Below are 12,426 nucleotides of genomic sequence, written 5' to 3' on the forward strand. Positions count from 1 at the left end.
GTGAAGTGATGTATGTGTCTATTAGCCTAATTGTTGGCCATATATTTTATATATATTTGATATACTTACCTGGTACATATATCAAATCATCATATTGTGCACATTAAATATATATAATTTTAATGGACAATTATACCTCAATAAAACTGGGAGAAAAAGGAATATTGTGGGTTAGTTCCAGAAAAATATTCTAGGGAAGGTAATCCTATTGTATCATCACAATGAGTATCATGGTTGCTTTTTCTAATTAGGCTGTACAATTATATCTTCTGTTCTACCTCCGACTTCTGCTGTGTTGATGAGAATTCCCCAGTAGCTGCATCCCCTTTCTGGAGCTTACAGCTGACACAGATATGTCTTGTGAGAGCTATAGGTCACTTGTATTGTAATAAGCTAGTATCCTCACACAAATTTAATAACCAAGCACACTCTACAGGATGAAGATGAGATGATGGAATAGTAAAGGGTCAGATATGCTCAATCTGCTGCTTCACTGTTTACTGTTATCCCTGCATTTTGAGAAATTACATAAATTAAGAGAGTGTCACAATATATATTCTTTAACATAATGTAATAATGAACAGTCACTTAATATATTACAAACATTTTCTCTCTTTACCATTTTAGTACATATTAAATAAAGAAAATGAAAACAGCAAAAATGTATTGCTTCACCTTAAAAATAATTTTATAGGTTATAAGATATAATTTTATCAATATTTTATGTAATTATTAAAATTCACGACACGTAAGAAATTATCCTTATATATAAAAATAAGAATACCCTTAAAAGAACTTTAAAAGAGAAAACACCAAAAATATTATTACTCTAATAGACATTTTTTTTTGTTATTTTTATGTCCTTTTTCAAAGATTGGCATGTGCATTTTTTACTTTATGGTAAATATTAGAACTGAAATGTCAGACACATTTCTGAATATATATAGATAAATAAGGTGAGGAACTCGTAAGGATGGTATATAAAATGACAGAACAATTGCTAATTACAAATATCATATACAGGTACTGTCTGAGCTACAAGAAGATTATACAAGAAGAGAGTCTGGGTTGGTTTCCAAGCCAAAACTATGTTTGAGCTGAATCTTGAATGTGATGATCAGTAAGCCAAGTAGACAGGTTGCAGACAATGCAGTAGTGAAATAAAGGATGTTTCAGAAAGAATGGACATATCCCATATGGAATAAGGGAACAGCCCATAGTATTTAGGCCGATATGGAATATGAATAAATTTGAAAATATGGTGAGAGATTAAGTTTGAGAATGAAGTAAACAAGATCACGGAGAACATTTTAGGTCACATTAAAGCAATAGTTCTCAAAGTATGGTCCCAAGACCACCTGAAAAAATCCCAATTGTCAGGGTCTCCTCTAAAACTACTGAATCAGAAACTCTGAGATAGGGTCCTGGGAGACTTTTTTTTTTTTTTTTTAAACAAGACCTTCAGATGATTCAGATGCATATTAAGGTTTAAGAACCACCACACTAAAATATATTTGTCTGGCATTACAAAGCCATGCACTTAAAAGGTGAGAAAGAACCCTAAATGACTATTTTAGAATAATCCACTGAGAGATCCATGGGAAGGAGATAAGAATAAAAGGGAGAAGACGGGTTCAATAAGGTTTTTGGCAGTTCAGTTCAGGGAGAATTGATGATGTTCTGATAAAGAGGATGGAGACGATTGAAGAGAAATTTTGGGGGCGCCTGGGTGGCTCAGTGGGTTAAGCCTCTGCCTTCCTCTCGGGTCATGATCCCAGGATCCTGGGATCGAACCCCGCATCAGGCTCTCTGCTCAGCAGGGAGCCTGCTTCCTCCTCTCTCTCTCTCTGCCTGCCTCTCTGCCTACTTGTGATCTCTCTCTGTCAAATAAATAAATAAAAAATCTTAAAAAAAAAAAGAAATTTCGAGTGTAATATTGACATATGCACAAAAGGATACAGAAACATAAGATAAAGGGATGAGTTTTGATTGATTTCTAGTTATCTAGCTTTGCTAAGTAAACAGTTATATTATTCATGCAGTTCCTATTAGCATATATGATCAATTTACATTTTCCTTTTGTATGAAATATTCATTTAAAAACTCAATTATACGCTAAAATTTTAGAATTTAAACCACTAAGTCTTTATGTAGTTTAAGTCAAATATCTACAATAATGTTAGTATCTGCAATAATTTAAGTGACAACTGAATTTCCTATTTATAGGGACTCATACTGTATATGGTAAACTGTACATATCACCTGATACAGCTTGGGATAATTTTTGTGGAAATAATGAAAGTGATCATTAATACACTACTAATTCCTGTCACCAAGTAGCCAAATGTTAGTATTCTTTTAAAGTAAGTGTACTGATATGAATTCTAAATTTATTACAGAAAATGTAAATAAGAGTGAGAACCAGATAATACATTTTTTCTCCTTTATTTTTTATCTCTAAAACACATGTATTCTCACTTCTCAATCTTTTAATATTAATAATATTTTTATTCTAAGATGGAGCTTTATAAAGCTTACTTTAATATCATTTCATCAAGAATGTTTAGATTTGGGGCGCCTGGGTGGCTCAGTGGGTTAAGCCGCTGCCTTCGGCTCAGGTCATGATCTCAGGGTCCTGGGATCGAGTCCCGCATCGGGCTCTCTGCTCAGCAGGGAGCCTGCTTCCCTCTCTCTCTCTCTCTGCCTGCCTCTCTGCCTACTTGTGATCTCTCTCTGTCAAATAAATAAATAAAATCTTAAAAAAAAAAAAAAAAAGAATGTTTAGATTAGAGGCACCTGGCCAGCTCAGTCCGAAAAGCATGTGACTCTTTTTTTTTTTTTAATTTAATTTAATTTTTTTTTCAGTGTTCCAAGATTCATTGTTTATGCACCACACCCAGTGCTCCATTCAATATGTGGCCTCCATAATACCCACCACCAGGCTCACCCAACCCTCCACCCTCCTCCCCTCTAAAACCCTCAGTTTGTTTCTCAGAGTCCACAGTCTCTCATGGTTCATCTCCCCCTCCGATTTTCCCCAACTCACTTCTCCTCTCCTTCTCCCAATGAACTCCATGTTATTCCTTATGCTCCACAAGTAAGTGAAACCATATGATACTTGACAAGCAGAGAGAGTCAAACATGTGACTCTTGATCTTGGGGTCATGAGTTTGAGGTCCATGTTGGGTATAGAGATTACTTAAATAAAGAAACTTTTAAAATAAGAATATTTAGGTAATAAGAGTTGCTGACAGTTTCTCTATAAGTGGAACCAACAAACTTGACCCATGGAAATAGAAGAAAGTAATGAAGAGCAGAAACTTTAAGAAAACTTGTTTTTTAACAATGAAGAGAGGGACACAAGTCAATGCAATGCATACATCAAGTATTATAAGAATCTCATATGCATTATTTAACCTTCCAGTGAACTATAAATTAGGAGACAATATTTGTTATCTAAATTTTTTGAATGACAAAATTAACCCTTAAGTAACTTAATTTACAGAACTGACAACATAAAAACAAGAGAATTTATATCCAGATATGTCTGCTTCTTGTTTCTTAAGTATTCTTTACCACCTTATAAAAAGTAAAATGAAAACAAAGTGTCTAGACAAATACATAGATACAAAAGTAGATCTAGTGTAATAAAGCAAAGAAAACAGAACAAGCCAAAATGAAGATGAACTTATTGTTAGTTGCTTGTGTGTGTGTGTGTGTGTGTGTGTGTGTGTTGTTTGGTGAGAATAACCAAATTTGAATTTTACAGTAAAAAATATGATCATGGTATTTGGGGTAACTATTAAATATTGCAATAGTATTTTCCTTTCTGTATATGATTGTGACAATACTGTAGTAGCTATGCAATGAAAACATTGTTTATTAGAGACAAATAAATTATACCACAGTATAAGCAAGAATAAATACAAAGGTGGAAGAAGGAGAAAGATCAGTATAATAGTATAGATTATAAAAAAGTTCAAGCTTCAAAAATCAAATGTAGAGAAGTCTATTTAAGAAGGAAAAAGGCACAAAAAAATCAATGAAATTCCCTTTTTTATTATTTTTGCTTTTCTTCAGGATGACTATATTTGAGAAAAGGTTATCCTAGTGTCCATATTCCCCCACAAATTTATATAAAATATATCTAAGTTATATTTTAACCTTTTCCTATCAAATGACTAACAAAATATTCTACTGTTTAGAAATAATACCATGGAAGGTCAAACAAAATACTGGATTACTACTGTTAGCAAAATGTTTTTTTGGAAATGCAAATAAATGTGATATATTCATAATTGTATAAAATATTATAGCTCATTGTGACCAATTTCTGCTGATCTACTGCCTATTCTTTTTAAAAAGAAACAACATTTTGAATAAAAATAAAGTAGATAATTGGAATATCCTTAAATAATTGTTCTATCGTGGGCACTACAGCTTGAGGTATGATAATAATTACAAAACTCACATCAGCATTTCTAAAAATATATTCTCCTGGTGTAGTAAATTGATGAGTGAGTCATATTGTTTTAGCAATTTTCAGAATATATAAATGTTCATATATAATAAATTTAGTTACCCAATATGAAATTTGCTGATACAGAGTTTAAGTGCTCATAGTAATAAAAATCACTATTAGGTGGGGGGTAACAGGGAGCTCTTCTAAGATATATAGGAAATCCTGTTTAGGTTATTCTCTCCCTTATACTAAGCAATTTACCACCATGATCACAATTTATCCCAGCCTAAACTGAAAGTCTCGTACAGAACATTAATGCTTGCATTAATGTAGATTTTGCTAGCTAACATTTTTCTCTGTGACAGTTTCATGTTCAAAATTGTATATGCATGGCCCTCTATGCATATAATTTTATTATTATATTTTAAAATGTAATGACTCCATAATTTTATACCTGGAAAAGTCATCAATGGTCCTAATAACATTAATAAATTGAATCATTAATATTAATTATTTTAAAGATATGTAGAATACATTGAGTCAGAAAACCTGGGTTGGGGACTTCGTTATCATCATTAGAGGTGATCTTACTTTCATTTACTTTCTCACCACTAACCTAAGAAAAAAATCAATGAAGTTCTAATCATTAAAAAATATATATGTTCTACAGTATACATGGGTGGTCTTTTTGCTCTCAGTTGAAAATCTAAGGTGTGCCCTTAACAAATGTAAAGAATGTACGAAAAAAAAAAAAAAAAGACTGTACGGACAACTGAATAAATTGCATAAATCAAGACAAGTAGATGATAAACTATATATTGCACATAGCTCTAACTGAATGTTCTATTGGAACATGGATTCTTTTTATGTAATTACATATTTATGAAAATAGTTTATTATTATGTTTGTATCCCACATTAAAATATCAAAAAGCAAGACTCTTAACTGTTTTAAAAACATTTTCGTCCTCAGAGACTATTAACAGGCCTGATACTCTGTAGTTAGTCACTGTTTATTAAATAAAATGAAAAATATTTAAATTTTATTGGGCAATTACATTGCATTAAACACTAAGTATTTTCAGTATGTTAATTTGAAAATATTATTAAATATTACACATGAGGAAATTGAGCTCAGTGATATAAAATAATATTCCCAAGATCAAACAAGGGGCTGAGCCTATATTCAATATATTCAATTGAAGATTTCTGAGTAAAATAATAATGATTAATACCACGATAATAATAGTAGTAGCTAAAACATATAATACTTACTAAGTGCCAAAACATTTTCTAAGCCCTTATTCATATCAACTTGTTTAATGCATATAATCATCTGTGAAGTGAGTAGGATATTACTCTTATTTTACCAAAGGAGAAAACGTGGCACAAAGAGAGAGGTTATGATGAGTAACCTCTACATAATTACACAGATAAAGGGTTGAAGAACTTGGATTATAAAGCCAGGCTGGTTCAACAGTTTTTCTTTTAGACACTAAACATTGTAGCTTTTCAGAACGGCCATTTCTGTTTATGAAGCAACTTGGTCCCTGTATAAATCTACTCTATAAATAATTACTGGATGCGGAGTACATAAATACATTTGAGGGGAGGGGTAGTGAGAAATGCTCTAGAAATGCAGATTCACTCACTCAGCAAACATGCAATTTCACCATAAGTTTGGGTTATGCAAATCATGAAGAACACCAAAATTCATAATCCTAAGATTAACTTCTATGATATAATTATTACTTGGCAATATGTGTTTCAAGCAGCATAGTTAAGTAAAATAAGGAACAGCCTATAAGAAAAAAACAATCCTTAGATTCTAATCCCCAGCTACAAAATCAATAGCCATTGAACAGTCATTTAGTGGACCTGAATCTCAGATTCTTGATTTGTTAGATGAGAATTATAAACTCCTGATATGATTGCTTTAATGAGCTATTAGAATTATTATTGACTTAATGTTTGTGGAAAGGCTGTGTACTGCAAGTCCTATGCAAACTTTCAATAATATCTTAATGATTTATTTACATTTAACTCCCATATAAGATGGTAAACTTCAGAACAGTGCATAATATCTTTTGGAAGTTCCCAGAATATCCAGCAAAATGTCTCATACTTAGATTTTCCCCTAGAGAACAGAATGACCAAGTGTTTAAGCTCTGATATAGGTAAACATTCCTCTGAAATCTGAATTCATTCATTAGCTCTGCCAGCTTGAGAAAATGACTTAAATTCTTTGACTTAACATTGCTCATGGTGGTGGGTAGTAAGAAGGGCACATATTGCATGGAGCACTGAGTGTAGTACATAAATCTTGGAACACTGAAAAAATTAAATTAAATTAAAAATATATATATATATGTATGATCAGTGACTACTTCATCTGATTTTTAAATAAGACATTGAAACAATGTTTGCAAACCAGTGACACACAATAAATGCATAATAAATGTTACACATAATGAAATATGTATTGATGAAAAGTTAACAATATATTAATGGTCTTAAACAAGGAAATCTGCATTGTAACATAGAGGAGAATCTCAAAAGATTTTTTGAAATGATCTAGGTTTAAATGGCATGACTTGGGGGTTAAGAGGCCACTTATAATGACCCTTTAAACACACTGAGTTTGTAATCTACCTTCTCTTATGAAGATTCTTGTTGTATAACCAATCATCCTAGTTTTCTCAGGACTGTTCTGGTTTCAGAAATTGAAGTTCCTCATTGTAGAACCTACTGTAGAACTCTTGCCTGCACCGTAGGCAAAATACAGCAATTAGCCACCAATGTTCAAAAAACTCTAGTCACACAGGAATCCTCTAGTCAAGCAGCTGATGCCATCGCTTCTGCTTTCTGTAACACATCAGATAGTAAAAATTCCCCCACCTCTCTTCACTTCTAAACCATGTGTTGGTTATTGAAACAACTAAATTCTCATGGAACATTTCTGGCCTGGTAAACAGTTGCACACATTTTTGCTGTCTCTATCTCCTGTGAAAATCTTGCAAAATGGGGAAATCATTAGATATACAACTCTTTTTTCTCTTTTTAATATATTTTCACTCTGTAAGTGTTTCCACCTTTCTTTCTCTATCCTTTTTGTTTCTTAACTTTGGTGTTTTCTGAGTATGAAATACACTCTAATCTCCCCCAACCCAAAGGTAAGAGTAGATCAGAAAATGTTGATTCGTATTGCCTGTGTGTATTTTATCTCAACTTCTCTAAATGTTCCATGCCTCTCCGCTTCATTTAATGATTCATTGAACATCTGCTATCTGCTCGGCCTGTTATTAGGTGTAGGTCTAAAGATGAGCTCATAAAGAAAACATATCAATGAGTATAACATAGGTAAACACAAAAAGTACAGTAAATTTTTAGAGTTGAGTCTGGCTGAGAAGAAGTGAATTTTCATGGAGTGAAGCTTGAGCTTGAGTTGAAAAACAAGTAACTTTTCTTCAGTTAGAAGAGGTTTGGGGAGTAAAAATTACCATCCCTAGTCAGAACCATATGGAGGATGACATAGGATAAAGGGAAATAGGATAGACAATACGATAAAGGGAAAGGGAAGACTTACCAGAAATTGGGCTGGAAATTAGGCAGGACAAGACTGTAAATACCTAATACGTGGTGAATATTACTTTTTTCCTCTGTCTTTATCTTTACCGTGCTTATCTGCTTATCCATTTGTGGTCTTCAGATTTAACAAACTGAACGGAAATAACAGAAGTAAGTGATGCATTCCCTTTCCCTTTTCCATCATTATAAAAATCAGTGAGTAAAAGTAAAAAACAATAAAAACAGCTCGCAGCTATATTTATCTTTTGACTAATGTATTTCTTAATATTTTCCCAATCTCATCTCCATCATAAAATTAATTTAAAAAGAAAGTAAAACAAAATAAAGTGCTGCCAAAGAGCCTTGATGCTGTTTAGATTATCTAAGATTGTATTCAACATAGAATGACAGCACAGAGAATGAAGCAATAGTGACATAGAGGCCGGGCAGTAGCAAATAGCAAAGGCCTACATAAAGAAGACATTGCACCAGAAACGGCATTTCAGGTTGTCTCTGCCTACCACCTCCATACATAATTTCATTCCCTCATGATCCAAGCACCAGGAACAGTGGAAAGTGTACAATCACAGCTCAGCTATGAAATTCAGGAAATTAACACTTTGACAACACTGTTATCTAATCTACAGGTTTTGTTAATGTCCTCAGTTGTCTCAGTATTGTCCTTTATTAGAAAAGAAAGTCCAGAATCATGCATTGCTTTCAGTTGTCATATTTTAATCCTTAAATCTGGTATACTTTCTGAGCCCATTTTTTTTTTCTTTTCTCTTATTTTCCTTCTTTGGGGTATTTCTTGATGCTGACATCTTTGAAGTTTTTAGAGTTATTTGAAAATACTCATCAATTTGGGGTTGTGTGATATTACCTCATGAGTTTAATAACCTTTTGACAGAAATACTTCATACTTCATAAGGACATTGTATGTTATATGGGAAGGCACATACTGTGAATTTGTTTAATTACTGATGATAATGCTCAGGGAAGAGTTTAATAAATCACCAAAATAATTTAACATGATAAAGCTGCGGCTGGGAAGTTTAAGTTTCCAGTTAATAAGACTAAATTTGGACTAATTTGTGCTGTGCTGTGTACACATGTTGAAAAAGAGATTACTTTTTTTTTTTTTTTTTGCAAAAGAGATTACTTAGAGGATTTATACTTAAACAAAAAACATTTGTTTTTTATTTATTTCTTAGGAAAGAAAGAACAGGGGGAGAGGCAGAGAGAGAAGGAAAGAGAAAATCCCAAACAGGTTCTATGCTCAGTATGGAGCCCCACTCAGGGCTCAGTGTCACGACCATGAGATCATGACCCTGAGATCATGACCTGAGCTGAAATCCAGAGTCTGACACTTAACTGACTGAGCCACCCATGTTTTAAAATACATTTATAACCATGAAACAGTGGTAGAATAATGTTGCCTATTTCTTGAATAACTTCCACATTCATTAAAACAAATGATATTTGATAAAATAACCAATATGTTTTGAATGTTTAAATCCAATTGCAATTTCATCATGAATAGCCATCCTAGCTCTGACAGCTGCTTGTGCAATATTTTTTAAGTCTTTATTTTAATCCCAGTAAGTTAACGTACAGTGTAATATTAGTTTCAAGTATACAATATAGTGATTCAACGCTTCCACACAGCACCCAGTGCTCATCACAGCAAGTGCCCTCCTTAATCCCCATTGCCTGTTTTACCCATCACCTGACCCACCTCCCTTCCAGTAAACCATCAGTTTGTTCTCTATAGTTAAGTCTGTTCCTTAGTTTACCTCCCTTTCTCTTATTTTTTTCCCCTTTGCTCATTTGTTTCATTTCTCAAATTCCATATATGAGTGAAATCATGTTATTTATCTTTCTCTGACAGACTAATTTTAATTAGCATAATACTCTCCTCTCACTCCATCCATGTTGTTGCAAATGGAAAGATTTGGGGGTTGGTTTGTTTGGCTGAGTAATATTGTATTGTATAAATATACCATCTCTTTATCCATTCATCAGTTGATGGACATTTAAGCTGTTTCCATAATTTTGCTGTCGTAGATAATGCTGCTATAAACATCGGGGTACATGTATTCCTTAGAATCAGTATTTTTGTATTCTTTGGGCAAATAGCTAGTCTCTACAATTGCCTGATTGTAGGGTAGTGCTATTTTTAACTTTCTGAGGAAGCTCCATACTGTTTTCCAGAGTAGTTGCAACAGTTTGAATTCCCACCAACATTGCAAGAGGTTTCCCCTTTCTCTACATGCTTGCCAATGCTTGTTATTTGTCTTTGTGGTACTAGCTGTTCTAACAGGTATAAGGTGGTATCAGTGTAGTTTTGATTTGTATTTCCCTGATGATGAGTGATGATGAGCATCTTTTCATGTGTCTGTTGGCCATTTGTATGTCTTTTTTGGGAAAATGTCTATTCATGTCTTCTGCCCATTTTTGAATTGGATTACTTGTTTTTTAGGTATTGAGTTTTATAAGTTCTTTATGTATTTTGGATATTAACCCTTTATCAGATATGTCGTTTGTACTTACTGTAGCACACTGCAGGCAGACAATATACCTTATTCACTGTTTGATCAAGGGCTAACTCAGAGACATTTTAAAATAAATATTTTATCAGACTTTTGTTATACCTTAAAAAGATATCCTTGAATTCTAAATATTCACTAATTCAGATTAAGCTATTTCCAGTTAGCTTTGATTAATGAAGTTTTATTGTGTTGACTAATCAGTAAATAATTATTAACTGCTTCTGCTTCTTGAAATCTTTGTAATAGACACAGTGAATTGAAAAATAAGATATAATACCTTACCTTAAAAATGTATAATTTTAGGGGTGCCTGGGTGGCTCAGTGGGTTAAAGCCTCTGCCTTCGGCTCAGGTCATGATCCCAGGGTCCTGGGATCGAGCCCCGCATCGGGCTCTCTGCTCAGCGGGGAGCCTGCTTCCTCCCCTCTCTCTCTCTGCCTGCCTCTCTGCCTACTTGTGATCTATGTCTGTCAAATAAAGAAATAAAATCTTTAAAAAAAATGTATAATTTTATATGACTATAACATCATTATTGTATTATTGTACTGGTTATCATATTTTGCAATTTCAATTTTAATATTACCTAGTGGAAATGCATTTTTCAACACCAAAGCTATCATAGAATAATTGTTAAGAGTATGGGCTTTGGTATTAAAATAAAAAGTCTAGTTTCAGTTTATAGAATTATGTATTTCTAGAAATGTCACTTTGAACACTTCACTTAAGTTGATAAGCTTTTATTTTTTCATAAGTAAGGTTGTTGTGAGAACTAACGTAAATGAGATGATGTACCAAACTGTAAGGCGTACAATTTTAATTCAAAGTAGGCAAATGAAGTTAAATCAATTATTCAATAATTATATCCCTTTGCCAAAGATAAGTTTAATATTTTAAGATATCTGATTTTTATTTAATACTCTGAATTAATATGAGAATGAATTACCTTTTGTTGAATTATTCTTTTTATAAATGTTTGCGTTACTTTGATTATTATTTTAAGTAACTTTTCTTTTAATTATATAAAATATTGCTGCTTTACTATAGAAGGATAGGAAGGTAAGGGTTACTTAGATTTTCTAATATTGTTATACCATATTTATTATGGTGATACTGGTTAAGGTTATTTAATAATCTAATTTTATTTAAATACAGAGTTGGGTTTTTTCCCTTCAAAAGTAAAATTAATCCTTGAAAATGCTATATCATGTTTGGAATCAGTAATAGTTTAGGATTTAAGTTGCATTTTATTACTTTAATAATTTTGTACATGGTTTGCAACCTGTCAAAGATATACTTATCCTCAGCTCAGAACCTAATCCATTATAGTTGACTGTAATTCTATGTCTATGTGCCCTTCCTTCTCAACCTCCAATACATTTAGATAATTTTGGCTGAGATACAACAGTAATAAAAATAAGGAAGTTGCAGACAGCAAAGCAGCATACGGTTTCTTTAAGCATGCTATTTTTTCCGGCATGCACAGTGTGCCTGTAAATTTAAGTGAATAATTTAGGTACTACTGAATTCTTAAGCTTACAGATTTTGACATGTACAATAATCTATAAGCACTTAGTGTAGTTATTTTAAACCTTGATACTAATGAGGCCAGAATCGACTTTGGCCAATATCAGACACTGAAAAGTAGATGAAACAGCTATCTATTATATTAGTAAAATAACAGATATGATTTATCATTACACTTTATAATGTATTTTTGGTATCAAAATGAGTTTGGAAAATGGAATATTTTTAAAAAGGTATTAATTTTCCCTCATTTGTATCATAGTTTTAATCTGATTTGAATCAAAATCCCACAGAGAATGTCATAGCATTTCACAACATAATTCT

This window comes from Martes martes (genome assembly GCF_963455335.1).
Source record: "Martes martes genome assembly, chromosome: 8".
Classification (NCBI taxonomy): Eukaryota; Metazoa; Chordata; class Mammalia; order Carnivora; family Mustelidae; genus Martes; species Martes martes.